A 27,824-nucleotide genomic window follows, 5' to 3' on the forward strand; every position below is an offset into this window, starting at 1 on the left:
CCTACAAGGTTTCAGAACATCCTATGAACTCTTTACAACACCAGAGGTCAGAGACTTCATTGAATTGTCCTTATTTTGACATGATTTTCGATGACACACCATAAAACACAGTATCATTTTGCTCTTTTAGAGTTTTTGTTATTCATTTTGTGATCCATGAAATGATTTTTTAAAGTGATCTGCTTATAAAAAGTTTTAGGTTTTCTCTTTCTGAAGTGTAGATAATATTAATGATTTAAAGAATTCTGTAGCTAAAAGATAGTTTGATTATCAAAAAAAGAATATTTATTGAAATCCTTTTATTTACAAGATTCAGGTTAAGTACTATTGGGTGGAATGGCATATCAAGTCTGGGCAACAAGAGAACAAGTTGGTTTTTCTCTGTCCCCAAATGATCTCTCCTTACACTGAAATGAGGGGATGTGGGCAGGTGTTTGTAACTTCCCTTCGAGTTTTGATATTCAGTGATTTAACAATCCTAAGATGAAAGGGTATTCAGAAGCTAGGAGTTATCAGGGACAGTGGGGAAGGTGACAAAGACCAAAAAAATGTGTAAATTTTACTATTATTGAACTTACAAGAGAAAATATAATACATGAAACAATAAAGACCCTTGGCTGTGAATGAGACAGACTCTAATTCTGAGCTATGCCATTTATAGTTACATGACTTAGGGTCATTTACTTAGTCTCAAAGCCTTAATTTCTGCATGCAAAATGGGGATAATAATACCTAATTCATAATTTATAGAGGACTAAATGAGATAGTTAATATAAGATCCTAGCACAGTGCTTAGAGTATTATAAATAATAAATACTAGGTTTAAGAGGAATTTAGTTTGCCATGATGGAGAAGGCAATGGCAACCCACTCCAGTACTCTTGCCTGGAAAATCCCATAGATGGAGGAGCCTGGTAGGCTGCAGTCCATGGGGTTGCTAGGAGTTGGACACGACTGAGCAACTTCACTTACACTTTTCACTTTCATGCATTGGAGAAGGAAATGGCAACCCACTCCAGTATTCTTGCCTGGAGAATCCCAGGGATGGGAGAGCCTGATGGGCTGCCGTCTATGGGGCTGCCCAGAGTCAGACACAACTGAAGCAACTTAGCAGCAGCAGCAGTTTGCCATGAAAGTGAAAGTTGCTCAGTTGAGTCAGACTCTTTGTGAACTCATGGTGTATACAATCCATGGAATTCTCTAGGCCAGAATACTAGAGTGGGTAACCTTTCTCTGCTCCAGGGAATCTTCCCAACCCAGGGATCAAACCCAGGTCTCCCGCGTTACAGGTGGATTCTTTACCAGCTGAGCCACAAGGTAAGCTCTTAGTTTGCCATAGACACATGCATTTTTTCTGTCCATCATTCCTTCCTTTGGGGAGGACCTCTCGTCACTTGGTGTGGCTGTGTGGGCTGTCCTTACTCTGAAACTGAGCTCTAGGTGTGGCGGGTGACTCAGGCCCAGCCAACCTGTACTTCACCCACTTGGCTATATAACCCACTTGGTTCCAGGAAAATATATGACCTGAGCTGGTCAGTCAGAGCCTTCACAGGAGTTATGTGAAGCTCTTTCTTCTTTCCTCCAAAATCTAAGGATCACATTTGTTTGAAGCTCCCTTGGCCATCACGGGGAATCATGGAGAGCTACCTGAGACAGAAGCCAACAAAGAGGCGAGAGGTAGAGAAAGAGAGACAAGCTCTGATGACACAGTTTGGCTCCAAGTCCAAGAGTACCAGAAGCTTGGTCCACCTGGGATTATCATTTACTAGAGCAGTTAGTTCCCTGTTTTCCTTAAAGCAAATCTGAGTTGAGTTTCTGTCACAACCAAAGAACTACAGAGAGAGACAGACAAGTCTATAACTTATGAAAACCTGATAAATGATAATAAAAGAAGTCAACATTTGCAGGAGAGGCCACTTCAAGAGAAAATCCTTTCTTCTAAATCATTACTTTTTTACACTTCAGAAATAGAGAAAGAAGAGAGGTTTTTCTCCTCATTAATCACAGCTAGTGGCTAGCCCTTCAGTGGCTGAAAATTAAGTCATCAAGGGATCTAAAGAATTTGGGGAGTCTACCAGCTGGACTCCTGGTAACCAAGGACAGGGAATTAGCAAAAGTAACTAGAAGGCTGACCACAAGAGATTTTAGGATCACTTGTTAGCTTCCTAGGCTGGTGCAGCCTATCACTGAAAAAGGAATCAAAACCTAAAGGTGTAATGACACTTCAAGAGAAAGTAAAATTTTATGTTTATAGAGCAATGTTGGATTTTCTATATAAGATCAAAGTAATCTTAGTTGATGTTTATCAATTCTCTAGCTAGTAGCAAGAACAAAAATAGCCATATTTACTTAACAGATAAGAGTAATGAGGTTCAAGAAGCTTCAGGAATAGTCCTAGTATCACACGTAGTTAATTGATGGTAGAGCAGTGACTAAAACCCAAGTTTGAGTTTTGTTTTAGTACATTTTTATATGCTATTTGTCTTTATTTCCCTCTGAGTGCCATATCTGATATGGACACAAAAGGGAACTTAAGTTAGTTGTCTTTTAATCACTTTTCATTCTTTTATTGTAATCTAAGCAGAAAATATCAAAAGTCAAATTTGGATAGTAGGTTGAAATTATTTTGCAGCCTCGTGGTCTAGTAGGGTTTGTGTCTATGTGTGTGTGTGTCTGTGTGTAAACCTATTTTAAGAGAATTTTTCTAATGCCACTTGCAGCAACATGGATGGAACCTAGAGATATTCATACTAAGTGAAGTAGGTCAGACAGAGAAAGACAACTATCATAAGATATCACTTATATGTGGAATCTAAAAAAATGATACAAATGAACTTATTTATGAGACAGAAATAGACCCACAGACAGAAAACTTGTGGTTACCAAAAGGGAAAGTAGAGGGGGCAGATAAATTAGGAGTTTGGGATTAACATAAACACTACTATATATAAAATAGATAACCAATAAGGACCTACTGTATAGCACAGGGAATTATATTCCATATTTTGTAATAACCTATAAAGGTAAAGAATCTTAAAAAGGATATATATATAATTATATATATATATATATATCTGAATCACTATGCTGTACACCTGAAACTAACAACACTATAAATGAACTATACTTCCATAAAAAAGAATTTCTCTATACATTTATTTTCAGAAATAGTATTAGCACCATGGTGATAGGCATTTGAGAAATGGTGTCAGTATGCAAACAAAACATATACAGACTGCAAAATTAGGCAAAATGTTATATGATGTGCCATGTACTATAGATAAGTTCTGGTCTAGTACATAAAAGGAAGAGGAAGTTCTGTATTACCCCTAGAAGGATGACAAAATGAACAGGATATTTGCTAAATAATTCATACGTAGACTCATCCTTGGGCTTTCCAATATTCCCACATCTGAATATGGCAGCCGAGGAGTTCTTAATGGAAGCAATTATAGCATCACCTACATCCCCAGAAGAGTCCTAAGAACCACAAGCTTTCCTACCCTTCACAGTGATCCAGAAGATGATGTGCAGCAGAACACTGACCTTTATGGGAAGGGTATGAAAGCGGTAAGCAGGAGGCTACTCCTAGTTCTCGTCTCACTAAGTTCAGTGTCATTAATAGCAGCCTAGGTCTTTCCATATGTGGTTGTACCTCTTCTTGATGAGATAAAACTAAGAAACATATTTATTTGTAGGCTTACTGTAAGCAGAAGCACAAGGAGATACCTGTGTCTTCTCTTCCATAAAGGTAAGTGCCTAAGTAAACTGCCAGTTGATGAGTCTAGGAATTATCAAACATCGGCAGTTGGTTGCCTCCAGCCCCATCCTTCCTTAGGAGGGCCATAGATGATCACCCAAACCAAGCTCAATATTGAATCATTGTCAGTGCTTGACTTTTCTATAATGTCAGTGAGAGCAGACATTTATACAAACTGCTATAGGGCAACCCCTAAGGGGGCAGAGTGCAAAACCATAAAAAAATACTATAGGTCTCATAGTCAGAAACCTCACCAGGAGCCATCTACTTCAGCAACATAGCCTCAGGTACAAATTTACATGCAATAATTCATATTCTACCAAATAAATCCCAGGCAAACAGAGTAATGCAAAAACACATTTCCTGCTGTCAAGAAAATTTCTGGCAAAATTAATCAACCATTCATCCATTCAGGCTCTTTGCATACCCTTTTGTCAAAGAGGGAATACTAAGAGATTTCTTTTCTCTTCCACGCACTCATTTCAATGAATTGAAGAATCCATCAAGCTTGAGTTGATTTATTGAACTGTCTCTTAGCTCAGCAGTACAACTACAGCAAATGAACTAGTAACTTCTCCTAAAACCAGCAGTGATTCAATTCAATGATATCTGATTTATTTAACTCTTTATAATTCCAGATTTAACTTATTCTTGCATTGTAGCATGATGAAAATCAAGCATGTTGATTTTCAATCTACTTCCAAACAGCATAAATTGTTGGATATAGCTCTGCACATCTGCATGCATTACTTACTATTTTGATAGCGCTCATCAACATATATAGATTATAAACTTCTGCATTTAAGAAACATTGATACATTACTAATAGGTAGGTTTACAAAAGGATTTCTTTAAAGATCTCCAGCTTTTCTCTAAGGCAAACTGTTCTGGTGGATAATGTTTATAATGTTAACATTGGATGACCAGTCACTATGGTTCAAAGCACTAAAGACACAGAGATTTCTTATTTTTGTATTTATTTTAATCATTCTACCAGGTGAGAAGAATCACTACAGGGTGATATTTAAGGCATAAACATTATAGAGAAACCATGCTGACTGTTCAAACATGGGTTTTCTCCCCAAACCTCATCCACTGAGCCCCACGGAGCCCATTTATCACATCCCAGCTTTGCATTTTTCTTTGTAAAGATATACGACCTTTGCCTATTAGATTTCATTAACAGGGCACCATACAAGGCGCCTTTGCACATGGCAGGCTAGAAAGCGCAACATCCTCGCCTGAAGGATTTGCGGGAACAAGCTCATCTTCAATCTTTGTCCCTGGGAGGCACTTTTAACACCTGCCAACCACAGCACTATCATCAGAAAAACATTTAGAGATTTATCTTCGGGCTGGTAATTATAAGAGATAATTTGTTTGGAGTATGGATAAAGTTGGTCTAGCATAAACAAACTAGAGGCTCAAATTACATGGCGAACATCATTAACTATTGATTTAACCACTGCGGGTCTGCAAGCTCACTGGCACTCTGAAGATGGCAGGTTTCTAAGATATAACTTTAGCCTCAAAGCTATGGCTGTTGAGGGGCATGTATTTCAGTGCGTACTCTGCATCATCCTGGCTTTCATTGCTTTCCTCCTATTCAGAACCCAACTCGAGGTAACCTACATTTAGAACTCTGAACGATAAGGACTTTGACTGTTGTATTTTAGAATTCAAGATACTTTGTTTGGGGAAGATGAGAGGGATGAAGTGAAAGGGACTGTGTCACAGACCACTTTTTTTTTTCCTTTACCTTTCACAGCCCTTTCCATATGTGACCTCATCAGAGCTTCACAATCACCCTGTGAAATGGGCAAAGGTGGCTTTTGAGCTCATTTGATAAGTGAGGAAACTGAGGCAAAGAGGAGCTAAGGGTTTAAGGACCTTGACCAAAGGACATGATGAGTGGATTCCTTAGCACATTCCATTACTCTCATCCAGGGGAAAAATGAATGCTTCAAAGTGCTTTGAGGGACCAAGAGCAAAGCCATCCATCTCTTTGCCTTTAACAAGAATCTTGTGGGTCGCTGTGGTAAGATGTGACTTTTTTACAACCCTATTTTCCACACAGAATGCCACCTTGCAGAAATGAAATATCTCATGGGCAAATTTACAGAAGTGAGAATAAATGCCAGCGTTCCTGATTGGGATAGCAGTTGTATCCAACATAACTCTGTCTTTAAGTGTCTCCATGTGAAGACTCAAGCTCACAGTTTAAAGCAGTGCCTTTATACTCAGTAAGTACTCAATAAATGGTGTTACTAATATTCTTTAATGCCTTCATTAATATAGGTAACTGAGCCTTTTCCAAAATACCAGTATTTTGTAATTCATGATTTATGTCTTACTTGAGAAAGGTAATATGCAGCACATAATGAAAACTATGCTAGGGCACAATTTGTTGCTGAAAACACACAAATATTTATGCAACAAAATGTATAAAGTGGGATAAAGACTATAAATATCAGGTCAGAGTTTACTGCCAAAGAGTTTTTGGATTTCAGAATGGCAGGTAAGGAATTATAGATGTGGTGGTGATGGTGGCGGGTTGGTGGTTTAGTCGCTAAGTTGTGTCCAATTGTTGCGACCCCATGGACTGTAGCCTGCCAGGCTCCTCTGTCCATGGGATTTCTCAGGCAAGAATACTGGAGTGGGTTGCTATTTCCCTCTCCAGGGGATCCTTCCAGACCAGGGATCAAACTTGGAACTCCTGCATTACAGGCAGATTCTTTACCGACTGAGCCACTAGGGAAGCCCTTACAGATGCAGAAAGAAAGTGAAAGTGTTAGTTGCTCAGTCGTGTCCAACTTTGCAGAACTGTGAACTGTAGCCCGCCAGACTCCTCTGTCCATGTGATACTCCAGGCAAGAATACTGAAGTGGTTAGCCATCCCCTTCTCCAGAGGATCTTCCTAAACCAGCGATCAAACCCTGGTCTCCTGCATTGAAGGCAGATCCTTTACTAATTTGAGTCACCAATTTGATGTTAAATATTGAATATCCATTGCTCAGTGAAAAAGAGCAGCAATCCAATTATATGCTGACAAATTTAGAATTCGGCATTGAGAGGTCATCTGACTGACCACCAACATGGGTCAACGGAGAGAGCCAGAAGGTATTAAAGTGAAATCTCATTAATATAAACTCTAATTCAAATGATGGACTGTCCCAAATTTACTTTCTCAATGAAGACATTTAGTGGCTCCCACACACTGCAAGAAAAATGCTTTACTTGCTTTCTAATAACTTATAAAACCTTTCTATTTAACCCAACATTTTATTTAAAATTAAAATTTTTATATTTAAGTAGAAATTTCTCAGTGATCAAGGTAGATAGCCAAATTTCCTCTAGTTAGGTTATCTGTTGTCTGACTCAAGTCTTTATGTTTCCAGAAGTTAGAAAACATTTTTAATTAAAAAATAATTTCTAGGGACTTCCCTGGTGGTACAGTGGGTTAAGAATCCAACTGCCAATGCAGGGGACACGAGTTTGATCCCTGGTCCAGGAGGATTCCACACGTTGCAGAGCAACTAAGCCCGTGCGCCTAGAACCTGTATTCTGCAACAAGAGAAGCCACCGCAAGGAGAAGCCCATTCATCACAAGGAAGAGTAGCCCTGCTTGCAGCAACTAGAGAAAGCCCACACAGCAACGAGGACCCATCATAACCAAAGCTAAACAATGAATTATAAAAAAATAAAAAGTAATCACATCTCATTTATTTTGACTTTTCTTGCATTTATCTAAAGGAATAAGGTTTGAACTCCATACCAGATGAATTCTTTCCTAGAGTTGGGGCCAAATAAAGATTTCAAAGAGAATTTCTAGCCAAGCCTTAATGGCTCAGGTTATGCCCATAAAAAATTTTAAAGTAACTTATTTATGCATATGAACCAAAAATTTCCCTTAAGTATAATACATTTGCTGGTTAATAAAAAAAATATGGTCTATAGATGCATCGTAGCTGTAGGTAGTATTTATTTCTCCATCAGTTGAGTTCTTAGATCAAACACACTAACAGTGTTAGTTGTCAAATATCAGAAGACTCTTTTTCTTTATGTGAAGTGAAGTCACTCAGTCGTGTCTGACTCTGCAACCCCATGGACTGTAGCCTACCAGCCTCCTCGGTCCATGGGATTTTCCAGGAAAGAGTACTGGAGTGGGTTGCCATTTCCTTATTCAGCAGATCTTCCGGACCCAGGGATGGAACCCAGGTCTCTCGCATTGTAGGCAGACGCTTTACCATCTGAGCTACCAGGGAAGCTTTTTTTATGTAATTTCTCCCTACACTACAAAATTAAGTTGTGATCTCTCATGATCCTAAAGATATGTTTGGTATAATCACAAAAAGACTGTCAAGGAATAGATGCCAACTAAACATCAGCTGAGGTTATTGATATTTCTCCCAGCAATCTTGATTCCAGTTTGTGCTTCTTCCAGCCCAGCGTTTCTCATGATGTACTCTGCATAGAAGTTAAATAAGCAGGGTGACAATATACAGCCTTGACGTACTCCTTTTCCTATTTGGAACCAGTCTGTTGTTCCATGCCCAGTTCTAACTGTTGCTTCCTGACCTGCATACAGGTTTCTCAAGAGGCAGGTCAGGTGGTCTGGTATTCCCATCTCTTGAAGAATTTTCCAGTTTATTGTGATCCGCACAGTCAAAGGCTTTGGCATAATCAATAAAGCAGATGTTTTTCTGGAACTCTCTTGCTTTTTTCCATGATCCAGCGGATGTTGGCAATTTGAGCTCTGGTTCCTCTGCCTTTTCTAAAACCAGCTTGAACATCTGGAAGTTCACGGTTCATGTATTGCTGAAGCCTGGCTTGGAGAATTTTGAGCATTACTTTATTAGTGTGTGAGATGAGTGCAATTGTATGGTAGTTTGAGCATTCTTTGGCATTGCCTTTCTTTGGGATTGGAATGAAAACTGACCTTTTCCAGTCCTGTGGCCACTGCTGAGTTTTCCAAACTTGCTGGCATATTGAGTGCAGCACTTTCACAGCATCATCTTTCAGGATTTGAAATAGCTCAACTGGAATTCCATCACCTCCACTAGCTTTGTTCATACTGATGTTTTCTAAAGCCCACTTGACTACACATTCCAGGATGTCTGGCTCTAGGTGAGTGATCACACCATCATGATTATCTTGGTCATGAAGATCTTTTTTGTACAGTTCTTCTGTGTATTTTTGCCACCTCTTCTTAATATCTTCTGCTTCTGTTAGGTCCATACAATTTCTGTCCTTTACTGAGCCCATCTTTGCATGAAATGTTCGCTTGGAATCTCTAATTTTCTTGAAGAGATCTCTAGTCTTTCCCATTCTATTGTTTTCCTCTATTTCTTTGCATTGATCGCTGAGGAAGGCTTTCTTATCTCTCCTTGCTGTTCTTTAGAACTCTGCATTCAAATGGGTATATCTTTCCTTTTCTCCTTTGCTTTTTGCTTCTCTTCTTTTCACAGCTATTTGTAAGGCCTCCCCAGACAGCCATTTTGCTTTTTTGCATTTCTTTTCCATGGGGATGGTCTTGATCTCTGTCTCCTGTACAATGTCACGAACCTCATTCCATAGCTCATCAGGCACTCTATCAGATCTAGGCCCTTAAATCTATTTCTCACTTCCACTGTATAATCATAAGGAACTTGATTTCGGTCATACCTGAATGGTCTAGTGGTTTTCCCTACTTTCTTCAATTTAAGTCTGAATTTGGCAATAAGGAGTTCATGATCTGAGCCACAGTCAGCTCCCGGTCTTGTTTTTGCTGACTGTATAGAGCTTCTCCATCTTTGGCTGCAAAGAATATAATCAATCTGATTTCGGTGTTGACCATCTGGTGACGGCCATGTGTAGTCTTCTCTTATGTTGATGGAACAGGGTGTTTGCTATGACCAGTGCGTTCTCTTCCCTTATGACCAGTGCATTCTCTTCCCTTATGGCAGAAAGTGAAGAGGAACTAAAAAGCCTCTTGATGAAGGTGAAAGAGGAGAGTGAAAAAGTTGGCTTAAAGCTCAACATTCAGAAAACGAAGATCATGGCATCTGGTCCCATCACTTCATGGGAAATAGATGGGGAAACAGTGGAAACAGTGTCAGACTTCATTTTGGGGGGCTCCAAAATCACTGCAGATTGTGATTGCAGCCATGAAATTAAAAGACGCTTACTCCTTGGAAGGAAAGTTATGACCAACCTAGATAGCATATTCAAAAGCAGAGACATTACTTTGCCAACAAAGGTCCGTCTAGTCAAGGCTATGGGTTTTCCAGTAGTCATGTATGGATGTGAGAGTTGGACTGTGAAGAAAGCTGAGTGCCGACAAATTGATGCTTTTGAACTGTGGTGTTGGAGAAGACCCATGAGAGTCCCTTGGACTGCAAGGAGATGCAATCAGTCCATTCTAAAGGAGATCAGTCCTGGGTGTTCATTGGAAGGAATGATGCTAAAGCTGAAACTCCAATACTTTGGCCACCTCATGTGAAGAGTTGACTCATTGGAAAAGACTCTGATGCTGGGAGGGATTGGGGGCAGGAGGAGAAGGGGACGACAGAGGATGAGATGGCTGGATGGCATCACTGACTCGATGGACGTGAGTCTGAGTGAACTCCAGGAGTTGGTGATGGACAGGGAGGCCTGGCGTGCTGCGATTCATGGGGTCGCAAAGAGCTGGACACAACTGAGCGACTGAACTGACTGAAACATCAGCTGTAGATTCATGAGCGAGAATAAAAAGTCCAGGAAGCCTATTATATAACAAAGCTGGTGTTTCAAACTCATTGGGAAATGAGTATTTTGATTTATCAATGATGTCAATGTAAATGGTACACATCTGAAGAAAGAATGCTAAACAAATTCTTTCTAGATTAAAGATGTAAATATAAAAAGTTAAAAAGTAAACTATTTGAAGAAAATCAAGGATACTACTTATAGTAGTAGTATATATGGGAGAGCTTTTTAAGAACACCCAACAACTCAAAGACCATGAAACAAAGCAGACTCTTTTCCTTTATAAAATTAAAAAAAAATTAAAAGTGTTTTAACACATCACAAAATAAAAGACAAATAACAGACTGGAAAAATTATCTGTAGCACTAATGACAAAACAACTATTAATCCCTGACACACAGAACCTTCCAAAATACCAATAATAATTTTTTAAAATGGTAGACCACTCAACTGAAAACAAAAGCAATAAACTTACAATTGAAGAAAAATAAATGGTCAACAAACATGTGGGAAAAAAAGCCCAATCTCACAAGTAACAAAGGAGAAAGCAAATTAAACACACATGTGATACCATTTTTTCTATCAAGATGTCTCACATTTTAAAGGGAGAAAAAGGCCAGAGGTGTTCAGGGTACAGGAAAACAGTTCTCTCAAATATAACTGGAAAGAACTTGGATTACAACAAAATTTTAGAAAATATCTTGACATTATTAATATTAAAACTAACTTAAGAATCAATAGTTTTGCAAAACTATTCTATTTAATAAAAGAAATATGATATAAGGATATATGTACAAGGATAGTTAATGTAGCATCGTTTTGTGGCAGCAAAAAGTTGGAAACAGTTCGTCCCTCTGTGGGTATAGTCTCTCTTCCTTAAAAGGACAGTCATGTCCCATTCAACCACAGAAAGAAAGATCACTTAATATTAAAAGACTGAGTTAGGTATAGATCTTTACTTGACATACTATGAAGAGAAAAAAGAAAATTCCAGAATAATAAATATACTATGATCTTATTGTTAACATAATTACATATCCCATAATCCCACATATATGTATATTCATCAGTATGCAATTGTGTAAACAGAATTTGTTAAGATTAATTACCTTGGCGAAAGGCAATAGAAGGTGTGGGGGTGCAGGATAATTTACATGTTTCCTTATGTATCTTACATCATTTTCTTAATAAAACAAACATGTATATCTCTGGAATTTTCAAAATACAAAGAAAGAAAATGAAAGACTAATAAAAAGAACCATGAGCTTGTCTTTGGTTTAGACTGTAGAGAGTTGGGGTAAAATGCTCAAGTTGGTCCAAGTGCACTAATAAGCACTTGTGGTTATGAGAGTTAACTGAGGCGCCTTCAGCAACTCATTTGTTAAACAGTCAGTTCTTTCTGAACAAAATGCAAGTCATTATCTACCCAAACAAGAAAATACTCTGCAGATGCATCTCCTACGCCAAGTTGAGTCTGTGCTATTTTAACCCTCTATTCAGTTGACAACTATCCTTATAAGATTTAAATTAGGCTAACCAAACATTCCAAGGTCAAAGCAATAAAGGGGGTTGAAGTTAAAGCACTAGATGAGTGATTAGGAGAAATTCCTTCTAGGATAAAGGGTGGATCACAGAAGACTTCCTTTAGTAGGGAGATACCTCCCCGGTGAAGCACTCGTTGACAAGGTGTGCAGAGATTTGGAGGACCACACAGACCAAGGTTTTGTTGACCCCAAGGGTGGAGCTGTCTGCTCCCACCTCATGTCCATGCCTCTCCACCCCTCTCACATTCTCAGCCTTAAACCTAGGCAGCCTCCACACCCACCCGACTCTAAACATCCGGGTGTGGGACAACATGAACTTGCTGAACTTGCTTATCTGCTTTACAAAGGCATACCCCAGCACTGCCTTCCAAGCTTGTGCAATGTTCCTCCCATGGTAGACAATCTCTCTTCCTCTTCTAACCCCACCATGAATGTCTTAGTTTAATCCTCGAAAAAGAAGCCCTGACTCCTGAGTCCTAGCCCATGTAAACTGTAGCTCTCACCTTCATTCACCATGGCTGTGCCTCACCTATCTGCCAGGGTTCCATACCTTGGATCTAGTTTCAGGGACCAGATCAAAGGACACTGTCAACCATTTCATGCCTTGATGAGCATCTTTACTTGGCTCCTCACAGCTGGGTAGGCTTTACCCAGAAGTAGCCGTTCTTTAGCACAGGGGTCCCCGACCTCTGGGCAAAAGATCACTATCCGTCTGTCCCATTAGGACCGGGCCGCACAACAAGAGGTAAGCCAAGAGCAAGCAAGAAAAGCTTCATCTACTGCTCTCCAGTGCTCCCATTACTGCCTGAACAGACGTCCCCTACCCCCCGCTGCCCCCTGCCACCCCCGCCACCAGTCCAAGGAAAAACAGTTTTCCACAAAACTGGTCCCTGGTGTCCAAAAGGTGGGGACTGCTGCTCCAGCAGGATGCCTCAGGTCAAAGGCACTCTCAGCACCAAGTTGCCTGTGGGGTTGCATCCCAGAGTTCTGCAAGCCCTGTACCTGCCCAGCCTCAAGACTGAGGAAAGGGCCCAGAGTCAGCTACAGAGACATCCATGTGTCATGGATGGGGGCGCTTACACGTCTGAAGCCAGGTCCTGGGGCGGCACCCCCACTGCAGACAGCGGCCAGCAGCCAGAATGCCACAGCAGCAGCCTTTGCTTGGGTAGGGGGAGGGAAGTGACCAGTTATATGGGGAATTGACATCAGGTTGGCTCATCGGTTACCAAGGAAACCAGCAGAGAGACACACACCCCTCACAGGCCCCTTTGATAAGCTATCACAGTGGAGACATTTTGATCTAAAGATTAGAACAACCATTAGCTGGGGCCTGGAGCAAGTATGGAGTCATTTTACTGATTAGGCGCTGTGAGAAGGTCATTCAGGTGAGGAGGGGGTAGGTGACGCAGAGACTGATCAAGCAGGGGGTATACAGAGGACAAGAAAACAACGGTCTTGTCTTACTAAGATCACGCAGCTATTGCTTCAATGGGTCCTGATTTTTACCTTCCAGCAAAGGAGAAAGAAAACCAGTAGTAGCTGCCCATTGCTTTTGTCCAACCAGCACTTTACTCTCCTGTTAACAGATCCTTTTCTTTGGCCAGAGGGATGGGCAGCTGGTCCAGGTGGGACTAATCATAGTACCTGACTCTCAGTACCCTTGGGGACAGGTAACGGGAAGGGGGTGTGTCCCTATAGCATCAGTCAATGTCCTTCCAAGCTTAGAGAAGCTTGTCGTCTCTGACAGTGAAACTTCAGACAGCCCATGTCCTGTGAAGGACAGAACAAGAGAGACGCAGAGGGAAGTAAAGCTAAGAGGTGGAGAGTCCTTGGCTTAGTAATATGAGCCAGTGAAACCTTTCCTTTTTTTTTTTCTTCCTGCTTTGGTGAGGGGGTGGTTAACTAGAGTCAAGTGGGTTTTCTGTCTTTTGCTCAGTGATAACGAATCCGCCTGCCAATGCAGGAGACACAGGAGACACAGGTTCGATCCCTGGGTCGGGAAGATCCTCTGGAGGAGGAAATGGCAACCCACTCCAGTATTCTTGCCTGGAAAATTCCGTGGACAGAGGAGCCTGGTAGACTATAGTCCATAAGGTTGCAAAGAGTCAGACATGATTGAGTGACTGAATACACACACAACTAATGTAAAAGTAGACATTTACTGATTCTTCTATGTGCCAGCAATTGTACTAGAGTCTTTAGACACATCATCTCATTTTCATTTATCTTCCACAATAATCCTATTACCTTACCCGTTTTGGTGGTAAGGAGACTGAGGCTCAGAGGGGCAGCGACTTGCCTAATGTCACACAGGTAGTCAGAGGAGGAGCCTCAGTTCACACCCAGCTCTACTGGACCCCAAAGTTCTGCCCTCTGCTTCACTACCTGGACTTCTGTTCAGCAATTGCTTCCTGGATGTGGAAAGACAACTCAAAGGATGAAAATCACCTGGTCCCCTTAAGAAATGAGCCCCTGAAGGAATTTCTGAAGCAATACTGCTTCAGGATGGCGACAGATCCCTTTGGGGAATTTCTTCTTTTTGAAAATAGCTCTTTTATTCCTTCATTTCCACTCCTCTCCCTTGGTTCTCTCCACTTTTGTTCTACTAGGAATTCTGGCCAAAGTTCAGACATTTCCCATCCCTAGGAAGGCCTCCTTCTCCTAAGATAATGAAAAGAAATCTTGATATTATTTGAAGGAGTGCAGGTTGGTACAAGGATCAGAAGCTCAAAGTCTTTATCTCCCACGCAGGGCAGTTCCACTTGAGTCAGAATGTCTGGAGAGCCATGAACATTGTAAGAAGGGAGCAGGCTATGGTTAGGTTTACATTTTATCGTGAAGGGCAGACTGTAGATGATTTGTATTCAAGATAAGAAAGCCAATTAAAAGAGAGGGGGCCTGTAAGAGTCTCACTGGCAGGGCTGCCACTTGTAGGCTGTGCTCTGAGCTCAAGTATCCAACAAGAGGGGAGAGTGGGGCTGAAATAACCTCCACCATCCAGGCCCTGATCCACTCACAAAGCCATTTTTGGGGAGTTGGACACTGTCAATTGAAGAAAAGGATCTTGCCCTAATTTGCACAAAGGCGCCCATGGGCTCATTGCTGTCTTGGTCGCTATATTCTGGGTGAAACACGATGAGGCCTTGAATGAAGGTAGTAACATTGGGATTAGAAACTAAGGAACAAGTTCACATATGCCTTGTGAGTTTGAGGTACTTGTATGAAAACCAAGAGAGCTATATGATATCTCTCGAGAGATGTTTACCTCTCTACAAATGAATTGAAGGCCATGTCTAAAGTCAGAATTTGGAAGTTGCTAACGTATAACCAAAGGATAGTTGGTGGGAATGTGGACTGATATTGGGTCTCTGCTGCAAAATGCAAAAGGCATAGAAATGCATTGTTATTTACTGAGCTGTACTAGGAGACAAGTATAAAGTTTAAGAAAAGAAATGATTAATGTTCAACAGAAGGTCCCTGCTATATCAATTTGCCAAGCTCTTTGGCTCCACACATGAGCCCACCTAAATCTGAACCGTTAACATACACATAATGCAAAAGAAGTTGAACTCGCCTTTGCCTCATAAATTGCCTCTTCTCATACACTCTGCTAAGCAGTCTGGATGGATACAAACAGCTGTTCATTGCAAGAATGCTAGATATTCTTCACTGACAGATGGCAGCAATTCCCTAGGGTACACACACACACACACACACACACACACACACACACACACACAAAACCTAAGTTCAATAACACTGATACTCATCAATGAAGTTACTTAAATTGAGAGATTTAGAGTCAGAAAAAGTCCTGCAATGAAAAACACACTTAAGTTAGCGTTTCTTCCAGGTTCCATTAAGGTTTTCACTTTGGATAGTTGCTATGAACAAAACCACTTTCCATTTTATACTTCACTTTTAAAGAATAAGAAATCCTTTGTCACAATCAGATCATTAAATGACTGTTCTCTATATCTCAGATCCCTTTCTGCCCTTGCCAGTGGAAGGACAAAAACTCTAAATATGTATCTTCTTGGGAAGCAGAGCAGACAAATCCATAATGGAATGTGGCAGAATGTTTGTTCGGTTTGTTGAAATGATCAAGTTTGGAAAAAAATTCTTATAGAAAATATTACTAGAAAGTCTCACTAATCCATCCAACTTCAAGCCAATGTGAATACCTAAATAGATTTGACTAGTTATTGTGATAGAAGGGAAATAGGGAATATCCAGATCATATGCTATACAAAACTAGTGATGACTTTCAAAGCAGTAAACTTTTCTACAACTCGATTTAAATGTGGAGAACTACCACATCCAGATCTCAAGACAACCCAAGACATCCTTCAAAGGGTTATCCTTCGAAATTTCTTCTCAAGAGAGACAGATTAGTTACGTTCTTCATAAAATCATATAATTTTAAAATTAAAGTGAGAATAAGATTGAATGCTGGTTTGAGATGGGCTGTAAAGGTTGTTTAGTTCAATCACCCACCCAAGTATTAAATATTGAATTTCTTATACCTCATTCAGCCAAGTGGTTATAAAATCTGGGATAGAACATTTCTACAGATAGGAAAAGTCATGACCACCTGAGATGGTTCACTTCATTTCTGAATAGGTTCATTAGAACATTTTTTTCCTTATATGGAGGCAAAATTGTCTCCTTAAGCTTTTTTCCTATCTATTTTGACTCTCCCTAATTGGATATTGATAATAACAATGAGTAGTTGAGTGTTTACAACATGGAAGGCACTGCTCTGAGCATATTACATAGATTCATTTATTTATTATTCAAGATAATCCTTTTGGATAGGTAAATATAGATATTAATATCATTTCCAATTTACAGAGATGGAACACTGAGGCACAGAAGAATTAAATAAATTTGCCAAGACCACACATTCTAAAAGGATTAGGAGTCAGGCATTCTGACTCCAAAGTATTAATACTATAATTTTAAAGTTGCCTAAATGATGCCAATTTGTCCTCAAATTGAACCGAACCATTTGGGATCAGCCCATGTGTATTTCAGTAATACAACGCAGGAAAAACCTTCTGGTTCTCCGTGGGGTGATGTTGAAGGATCTGGTCAAAATCTGTCATGTTTCAGATTGTAAACTTGTAAAAGGTCACATGGCTGTCAGGAGGCAAAAGATCAGACCTCAGGTCTCATGACTCAACAGTCTGGAATCATTTCCAACAAGTATTTTTGCCAGCCAATCTATGACATGTTAGCACTGCCCATCTCTGCATTTACTCTCTTTCTCATGAATTAAAATGTTTCAGGACAGACTTCCCTGATGGTCCAGTGGTTAGGAATCTGCCTGCCAATACAGGGGACACAGGTTCAATCCCTGGTCTGAGAAGATTACACATGCTGGGACAACTGAGCCTGTGCACCACAACGACTAAGCCCCCACTCCAGAGCCCCAGTGGCACAATGCTAAAGCCTGTGCACCTAGAGCCTGTGTCCCACAAGAGAAGCCAGGGAGCAATGAGAAGCCCACACACCACCGCTAGAGCAGTCTCCATTCATCGCAACTAGAGAAAGCCCGCATGCAGCAATGAAGACCCAACACAGCCAAAAATAAATAAATAAGTAAAATTTTTTTTAAATGTTCCAGGACATCCCAAACTCACCAGTTCCACAGAAAACATTCTACCATAGCCTAACGAATCTCCTACTAAATCACTTTTTTATATGGGTAAGCATGAACATCATTTTTTATAAAAGTACCTTCAAGTAGTTCTATCATTAACTCAACTTCTTGCTGGATTTTAGATGCCAAACTCCTCCGATTTTCTTTCTTCAGATGCTTGCAGAGGTATTCTGGCAATTTATGCACTTGCTTTCCACTTGATCAAGTATATAGGACATTTCATAAATCCATCACTTTGGTTCTTAAAATTTTGTTAAAGACAGCTTTCCTTTTCACTCTTTTCTACCTTGTTAAATATTTTTTATTCATTCAACTACTTATTAAACAGATATGTAGTGAAGGTCTGCTATATTCCCTGACACTGATTTCTTATCCTTCAAGGCATTTTTCAAGACCCGAAATCATACTCTATATTTACTTGCTTGCTTTATTGTTCATCTCCCTTTCCTCTGACAGAATGTTAGGTCCATGACAGCAGAGATTTTATCATGTTCATATTGTGTCCTTGATAGCGAAAGCACTGTCTGGCCCATGGTGTATGTTCAATAAATATTTACTGAACAAATAAATAAGTGAGTGAGTGAGTGAGTGAATAAATGATTGGATGGATGAATGAATAAAGAAGTGGATGGATGGATAGATGGTTCGAGAAGGGAATATCAAGTGCCTGACTCTGGAGATACAAAAAATGTGTTAAGTTTCCTACCTTAAAGGAGTTTGCAATCCTACTGCAACTGAGAATAGTAGATTCTAAGTTGTTCCATGGAGGTATGAACAAAGAGCATTAATTGGGAACTGCACGTGTATGTGCTAAGTCATCTCAGTTGTGTCTGACTCTTTGCGGCTCTATGGACCGTAGCCCCACCAGGCTCCTCTGTCCATGGGATTCTCCAGACAAGAATACTGGAGTGGGTTGCCGTGCCCTCCTCCAGGGACTCTTCCAGACCCAGGGATCAAACTTGCGTCTCTTATGACTCCTGCGCTGGCTGGCAGGTTCTTTACCACAAGCGCCACCTGGGAAGCCTGGTTGGGAACTGAGGGGAAGGAATCTACAAGCTTGCCTGGAGAAGTCAGGGAAGGATCCCTGCTGAAGCTGGCATTTGAGTTGGGATGTAAAGGAGGTAGGGAATTCACCCAGTGGCCAAGCAGGGCTGACATTTACAATGGGAAGAAGAGATAGCAAAGGGCAGGACTCTGAGCAATGAGGAACAGACAGAATTGGAGATTTCAGAATAATATTCCAAACAGAGTTCAGCCACAGATTGATGCTCAACAGTGACTTCATCTGTCTTATGACCAGGATATGCTGGCAACCCACTCCAGTATCCTTGCCTGGAAATACCATGAACAGAGGAGCCTGGCAGGCTATAGTCCACAGGATCACAAAAGAGTCAGACACAGCTTAGCAACTAAACAGCAACAACGTGTGCCAATAGAAAATACCCACTGTGGTTTCAAAGTGAAACTTACTCAGTTGTGTCCAACTGTTTGCAACCCCATAGACTGTAGCCTGCCAGGCTCCTCTGTCCATGGAATTCTCCAGGCAGGAATACTGGAGCGGGTTGCCATTCCCTTCTCCAGGGGATCTTCCCAACCCAGGTATCGAACCTGAGTCTCTTGCACTGCAGACCAATTCTTTACCAGAGCCACCAGGGAAGCCCATTGTGGGTTGAAACCGAACTTTAAATGTCAGTAACTGACTTTGAACAGTTTACTGAACTTCATCCTCAGTTTCCTCATCAGTAAAATGAGGATTTAAAAAAGTAGTTACTTCATTGAGTCACAGCTAGGAATAAATATATTAATATATATGAAGCATTAGTCATACAGTACAGTTAGTTCTGCTAGAATGTGGCACAAGCCAGCTAAAAAATTCCTATGCGAAACTGCACATTAAAAACTCCAGAGGTTATTGGAAACACAAGGACGGGGCACAATCCACAAAGACTTCGTTAGTGACACATTAATAAAAAGAAAGGAGTCCAGTAAAAATAGTAGCAGTTTTGTACATGGTAAGTGACTAACAAATACTGTAATAAATACAACACTTTGAGAAGACTTACAGTTTGCTTTCCAAAACAGGCACTGGGAAGAGTTATAACTTGGGGGGTTACTGTGAAGTGCTTGAAGGAGGGTTATCTGAAATCAGACTGAAAGTTCTAACTCTAGACAAGGATGGGTGTGGGTTATAACACATGCTGTGAACTGAAGGAGCTGGTCCACATTTGAGGGATGTCTGTGTGTGATGCACATGTATTTTGTATCTTCCTACTGGGCTCCATTCAGTTAGGTGGTATTTTCTGCATTCACCTGGTATTTCTCAAGGACAAAATCATGCACAATTAAAAATGAAATTTGCATTATGCTGAAGCTGTTCCCTAATATATTAGTTGTACTGGAATAAATCCACATTTCCAGAACCAGCATAACAGCAGAGCTGACTATAAGTGTTCAATAAAAAATACCTGTCACAAAAATATTTAAAGTGCAATAATATGAAGTATCAAACAGCTGACAACACAAAGTTAATGATTTAGAGAGATTCCTTGCCCTCCTACCTCCCTGTGGCCTTTCAACCTAACATATGAAATTCCAGGACTAGCTGGTGCTTCAAGTTGTTGGGACCATTTCTTAACACTCAATATTCCTTAGGCCAGAATAATCAACAAAGTACCTCTGAATAGTAGTCTAAATATAAAATGTAATTTAAAAACAAAGAACTCCTACTTTCTCCAGCCCCATTCCACAACTGCCAGCTTGCTGTTTCACTTATAACCTGAGCAGATATTATTGGACCATAGGGTAAAGGGGATTTTTTAAAAAGAGAACTCAGTTTTTAGGAACAGAAAGGATGAACTTCTAAAATGGCCATTTAAAATTTTTCATTCATTAAACCAACTAAAATTCTCAACCCATTAAATATTAGATTCTAAAACTTGAAGTCCCAGAGTCCAAAATTTGGGGAAGGAACTGATTCAAGATGTGCATAAGATCTAATTAAAAGTACTTACAACATTGATCATACAGAATTTCAAGTAAATCTGTATTTTAAATCAATGGTTTTCTATCCTCACACAGAACATTGATAAATATAATGTAAGTGACAGTCATATGAGAGTTTGCTTAAAGAAAAAGTTACACGGGACCTACCTAAGATTTTGTACCTTCACTGAAGAAAAGGTAATCCAGATAACTGCTCTGTCCTCTCCAATCTTGCTTTTTCAACTTGAAAATGCATTCAAACACCCAGAGTCTTATTAAAAGGCAGGTCTTTACAGAACCTTTAGGGTGAAAACCTGAAAATCCTCCAGTTGATGAGAGATCTTGCAAATTGATTCATTTGTCAGAAAGAAGTACTTTTTCAGATACAAAATTATGTTGTGATTTAATTCTCCCAACATGGATAGGACATTTACCCTGGTGTCTCTTCTAATCTGCGCGAACTATATCCTTGATCCCATGGGACGCAGGGGAACCGGGAATTTGGCACAGACCAGGGCCTGACCGCTCTCCTCTCTGGATTAATCCAACTCCTGGAAGCTTTTTGATTCGCTCACCAGCCAGGTGGCGCTACTTCCCTACTCTTCCCGGCAGCTCCGACGCCTTGCGTTTCATCCCAACCTTGAGACGCGCCCTCCACCTTCCAACAGCTGCCTTCTGTTTGCCAACACATGTGCTTTTTAAAATCTCATTAGATATATAATGTTTTCGGCCAGGCATGTGTGCCAAGAGCACTGCGTCCTCCCCGGAGAACTCTCTAGAGTCTGGAATGAGGAAAAGCCGGGTTGTTAAGAGTGGGAAACAGGGGACCTGCTTATTGGTATAACGTTTGTCATAGAAACAAATCGGATGCTTCACACTAAGTGTGAGTAGACCCTGGGGATGTTTTTGGATGCTGTGTATTTTCCCCCCAGTGATAATTAAACTGTAGTACTTGCAGCATTCTCAGGGCTGGATTAGCCAGTGCAGGCAAAGTATATAATCGGTATTAATCTCCCAGAATGTCACTGCACTCGCCTATCAATCTGCATAAATTCTACTAGAAAACTTTAGGAAAAAAATGCTATTCAGAGCAAATGATGCATCAAATTCAAACAGGCCATCAAGATTGCTAATGGATTTTAATAGCAGCTATTACAGCATAATAGTATTTTCCCAACAGCTGTTTGTTGATACAATTCTCCATTTACAGGACCTTTTTGTCCAATCCCAGGAGACGGCCGGCTTGTTCATTTATAATCATTTGGTTCCACCTACAAACAAATGCTACTTTGTTTGCATTTGGAGACAGCGAATGGTCTGAAGCTTTGACCTACTCCCACCTCATTCAACGAAACCAGCAGCGAATATTACAAGCTAGATTAATTAGTTAATATTTAGATATACTAACTACTGCCAGAATAAACACTGTCAACCGGCCAAATCAAAGAGAAGCTTCCACTGATTGCTTGGATACATTCTGAGTGATGTGAGTTGTCAAAAACTGTCTTTTATGTAGAGTAGTAATGGCTCTAGAGAAGGATTAAGTCTGAGTCTTTTTTTTTTTAGACTTTAAACCTTTTATTTTTTATTGGGGTAGAGCTGATTAACAATGTTGTGGTAGTTTCAGGTGAAGAGTGAAGGGACTCATATACATACATATACATGTAGCCATTCTCCCACAAAACCCCCTCCCATCTAGGCTGCGACATAACACTGAGTAGAGTTCCATGTCCTGCACAGTAGGTCCTTGTTGGTTATCCATTTTGGATATAGCAGTGTGTACAAGACCTTCCCATACCACCTGACCTGCCTCTTGAGAAATTTGTATGCAGGTCAGGAAGCAACCGTGAGAACTGTACATGGAACAACAGACTGGTTCCAAATAGGAAAAGGAGTACGTCAAGGCTGTATATTGTCACCCTGCTTATTTAACTTCTATGCAGAGGACATCATGAGAAACGCTGGGCTGGAAGAAGCACAGGCTGGAATCAAGATTGCCGGGAGAAATATCAATAACCTCAGATATGCAGATGACACCACCCTTATGGCAGAAAGTGAAGAGGAACTCAAAAGCCTCTTGATGAAGGTGAAAGAGGAGAGTGAAAAAGTTGGCTTAAAGCTCAACATTCAGAAAACAAAGATCATGGCATCCGGTCCCATCACTTCATGGGAAATAGATGGGGAAACAGTGGAAACAGTGTCAGACTTTATTTTGGGGGCTCCAAAATCACTGCAGATGGTGACTGTAGCCATGAAATTAAAAGACGCTTACCCCTTGGAAGGAAAGTTATGACCAATCTAGATAGCATATTCAAAAGCAGAGACATTACTTTGCCAACAAAGGTCTGTCTAGTCAAGGCTATGGTTTTTCCAGTGGTTATGTATGGATGTGAGAGTTGAACTGTGAAGAAAGCTGAGCACTGAAGAATTGATGCTTTTGAACTGTGGTGTTGGAGAAGACTCTTGAGAGTCCCTTGGACTGCAAGGAGATCCAACCAGTCCATTCCGAAGGAGATCAGCCCTGGGATTTCTTTGGAAGGAATGATGCTAAAGCTGAGACTCCAGTACTTTGGCCACCTCATGTGAAGAGTTGACCTAGAAAAGACTCTGATGCTGGGAGGGATTGGGGGTGGGAGGAGAAGGGGACGACAGAGGATGAGATGGCTGGATGGCATCACTGACTTGATAGACATGAGTCTGAGTGAACTCCGGGAGTTGGTGATGGACAGGGAGGCCTGGCATGCTGTGATTCATGGGGTCACAAAGAGTCGGACACGACTGAGCGACTGAACTGAACTGAACTGAACTGACAAGACCTTCCCAAACTCCCTAACTATCCCTCTCCCCAGCAACAGTAAGTGTGTTTTCTAAGTCTGTGGGACTCTTTCTGTTTTGTAAGTTCATTTGTATCATTTCTTTCTAGATTCCACATATAAGGGATGGCATAGGATATTTCTTCCTCTGTGTCTGATTTACTTTACAAGGCTGAGATTTTTGAAACAAAAGGATCCATAAGCTATTTTGAGTTTTTCTATTGGAGATGACTAGTATTAGAAAATGCCCATAAATCATGGCCAAAGTGAAAGGCCTGATGGGTATTAATAATTGTGATAATAATCAGGGTGAGGAAGAATATATCAATGAAACCCAAAGCTTTGTTTTTTGTGGAATGGTTAAGAGATTATAGCACTGAAAATAAATATTAGTTCATGAGTTCATGAGGAATCACCCAAGGAATGCGTTTAAAATGTGGATTCCTGGCCCCTACCCCAGAGACTTGAGGCAGGAGCCAGGAATTCACATTTTAACAGGCACTCTACAAGATTCTGGTGCCTGTCATTCACGGACCACACTCTGAGAAAATCCGAGAAAAATAGCATTAGTTTATAAAACTAGCCCAAAAGTCTTAGTGCTGTTTTAAGCTTTAATGACTTCAGAAGTATACATGGTTTAAAAAGTACATAAAACACGATTTGAAAACTTACTTTTATTCTTTTTCTACTTAGTTTTGTAAATTTGGAAAAAAATAATTTTCAGCTATAATTTTCTGTTTCCAGTGAACATTTGTTATCTTCAATCAGGAGATTTTAAAAGAAAATATGAAGTTTCAAAATTACTCAAAACTCTCGAGGCTCAAGAGAGAAGGGATATATATATATACATATAGCTGATTCACTTTATTGCACAGCAGAAACTATCACAGCATTTGTAAAGCAATTAATCTCCAATAATAAAAAATTACTCAAAACTTATAAAACTAGAAAAATGTTAAAAAAGGAAAAATAATTACACTTCCAAAAGAAGTTCTTTTTTAGTTTATAGTTTTTATACATCTGATACTATTAATGTGTAAAACTGTACTAAGGTTTTCAGGGCAAACCATATAGAACTTACTTAAACATTGGATTATTGAAACTGAGAAGTAGGATTGAACCCTCAGTCCTGTCTAGCCACTAGTGATTCGGATTCAGAGGCATCTGCATGCATAAATCTCAGTCTGGCAGGCTCTGATGGGTCTTCTGGGTTAGTGCTGAAAGTTGACAAAGAATCAAGAAGGCATAACAAGGAGAGGAAATGATGGCCCTGTTGAGTTGGGGTATCAAAAAGGATGCAGGCATCTTACATGTCATCAGTTCAGTTCAGTTCAGTCGCTCAGTCATGTCCGACTCTTTCGACCCCATGAATCGCAGCATGCCATGCCTCCCTGTCCATCACCAACTCCCGGAGTTCACTCAAACTCATGTCCATTGAGTCTGTGATGCCATCCAGACATCTCATCCTCTGCTGTCCCCTTCTCCTCCTGCCCCCAATCCCTCCCAGCATCAGAGTCTTTTCCAATGAGTCAACACTTCGCATGAGGTGGCCAAAGTATTGGAGTTTCAGCTTCAGCATCAATCCTTCCAATGAACACCCAGGACTGATCTCCCTTAGGATGGACTGGTTGGATCTCCTTGCAGTCCAAAGGACTCTCAAGAGTCTTCTCCAACACCACAGTTCAAAAGCATCAATTCTTCAGTGCTCAGCTTTCTTCACAGTCCAACTCTCATATCCATACATAACCACTGGAAAAACCATAGCCTTGACTAGACGGACCTTTGTTGGCAAACTTCATAATCCACAAAAGTGCTTATATCTACGTTATCTCATTTAACCCCTGCCATCCTGATAGGCAGGTAGCATTTCTCCCACTTTATAGAAGAGAAGACTGAGGCTCCAAGGAGTTTCTGTGACTAGTCCAGAAAACAAACAAACAAAAAACAGCAAATGGCTAAGAACTCAAAGTCAAGTCTCTGACCCTTCTCTGTGCCATGGCCACCCCTGACCAGGGATCCAGATCAGGCAGTGAAGCCTGGGAGGGCTCAGAGGGCTCAGGAAGGAGAAGAGCAGAAGGTGGCAGATCAGAAGGTGGCAAAATGGGACAAGACCTTGCTGCAGTGCAAAGTAAGGCTGGAGACACAGACTCCAGATCAAAAGAAACAAGCCCTTTGGCTAGAGGCCACTGACAGCGGTGCAGGCAGCGTTCTCAACCCTAGAGGCCTTGCTCACCTCTTTGTCTGGGTCTTGCTGGAGACAATTTAGGGAGGTGCCCTGGAAACAGTGCATCCAAAGTCACCTCCGTCACAGCGTTCTTGTGTGACTGTGAATTCATTGTTACATCTCTTTGACTTTCCGTTGTCTCCTTGATATAATTCACATATTAATAGCTACCTCTCAGAGTTGTTTGGATTTTAAATAAATTAGTTATAATAAAATGATGCACCTGGGAAAGAGCTGATCAGTTGCATCATATCTGACCCCCAGGTGTAGAAGGGGAACTAACTTGCTCTTCCCTGGGTCACTGGCTATTGAAGCCTATTGTCACACCAGCCACAGCGTCCACATAGCAGGTACTTTTCTGAATGAATGAACCAAACTCATACTCTCCCTGTGACACATCAGCTACTTCCCTGGGGGTCTTTATTTCTATCACTGGTATTATCTTTCTTTTCCTTATCATCTAGGACAGAAATTTTGCATTGACCCTTTACAGTACCACCCATTCTTCCCCCATATCAGTACCAAAGATTCATCTTTTCTCTGACCACTGTTTCTGACTGTAATAATCCTAGGTTGTATGCTTATGATTTCTGTCCCAAACTATCAGAACAACCTAACTGCTCTTCCCGTCATTTCTTTACCCAGCATGCGGCAATCCCATTAATCTTCTTAAATATTACCATGAAGTTAGTCAAAGTCCTCCAAAAGTAAAACGTAAGTGTCCCAGTGTTCTACATCATGGCTATGTTTTACCTCGCCACCCTCACCTCCTATTGTGTCTTTTCAGACTTGCTCTCCGCCAGCCAAGCTGAACATGCTGGCTCCCCAAGCACATCATAGATTTACCGCATCTGTGCCTAGCAAGAAACCTATACTTAACAAGATTCAACAGAGGTTCACTGAATGAACAGAACTGCCCAAACCCTTCTGGTCAAAATGACTATAAGTAGAATCCTCAGTTGGGAACTGAGCTGAGCACCACCCCACACTTCCTCACTCCTTCCACCATCAGCTTCACCTCCTGAAAGACGCCCACAGCTTCTCTTTTCTCCAGAAAGAAAATACATAAACTGCTCAAGAGTAGAACACACCATCAAGAAAAGGGATAAGAATATATGAGGAGGGCTTCCCTGTGGTCCAGTGGTTAGGAATCCGCTTGCCAACGCAGGGGACACAGGCTCGATCCCTGGTCTGGGAAGATTCCACATGCCACAGCTACTGAGGCCATGAGCCCTAGGACCCACGCTCCACAACAAGAGAAGCCACCACAATGGGAAACCCGTGCGCCACAACTAGAGAGCTGCCTCCATGTGCCAGCTAGAGGAAGCCCTCAGGCAGCAATGAAAACCAGCGCAGCCAAAAATAAATTATTTGAATTAAATAAAACAATAAATTACACTTTTTAATCTCTTTAAAACAAAAGAGTCTGTGAGGAAGAGTAACTTTTATTTGTGTAGGTCACACAGATCTCATTTGATAAGGTGATATTTGCATTCAAACACTGCAAAAATTAATAAGACATGTTCCAAGTCTTTGTTTGTAGTCTTTGGGCCCCAAAGGAACCAAAGATTTATTCTATTGAATTTGGGAACTCTGATTTTATAGGCATGAGCTGGATATAATTTTATCTTTGGGCCTCAAAGACCAGGGTTAAGTAACTGATTTTCTCCTTCTTGGGAGGATTTATTTATATATTTTTTGGTTATGTTTATTTTAGACATTTTATTTTTGGTCACTAGATGGCTCTGAATTTCCACTGGAAAACAAGTCATTAAAAGACTGATGAAAATACACAATTTTCACTAAATAATTTAAAAATATGTCTTTAATTTTTTTTTAACTTAAGATCATTGATCAAAGTAAAAAAAAAAAAAAAGAAACCATAAGCTCCAAATAGCAATGTGTTAGTTCATTTACCCTATCTAGCTTTCAGAATACATTATTTATAGCATTACATGAAATTTATGGCTATTGTTGGAGAAGAAATGGCAACCCAGTCCAGTATTCTTGCCTGGGAAATCCCATGGACAGAGAAGCCTGGTGGGCTACAAGACAAAGAGCTGGACATGACTTAGTGACTGAGCATGAGCTACTGTATTGGTTATACGTGC

The 27,824-nt window shown here is 40.6% G+C and overlaps 1 protein-coding gene and 2 long non-coding RNA genes across 7 annotated transcripts in view; 2 read left to right on the plus strand and 1 right to left on the minus strand.

The window, feature by feature from the left end:
• The window catches only part of PRUNE2 (prune homolog 2 with BCH domain), a 295,032-nt gene that overhangs the window by 117,489 nt on the left and 149,719 nt on the right, over window positions 1-27,824 (minus strand). The gene's annotated exons all lie outside the window — the stretch shown is intronic.
• On the plus strand, window positions 1,065-7,350 carry LOC129650158 (uncharacterized). Its single transcript, XR_008713635.1, has 4 exons — window positions 1,065-1,316; window positions 3,698-3,750; window positions 5,837-6,002; window positions 7,196-7,350. It is a non-coding gene; the product is annotated as an uncharacterized LOC129650158 (long non-coding RNA).
• Window positions 21,426-26,637, plus strand: LOC129650159 (uncharacterized). Its single transcript, XR_008713636.1, has 3 exons — window positions 21,426-21,559; window positions 21,887-22,162; window positions 26,501-26,637. It is a non-coding gene; the product is annotated as an uncharacterized LOC129650159 (long non-coding RNA).

This window comes from Bubalus kerabau, chromosome 4 (assembly GCF_029407905.1).
Source record: "Bubalus kerabau isolate K-KA32 ecotype Philippines breed swamp buffalo chromosome 4, PCC_UOA_SB_1v2, whole genome shotgun sequence".
NCBI lineage: Eukaryota > Metazoa > Chordata > Mammalia > Artiodactyla > Bovidae > Bubalus > Bubalus kerabau.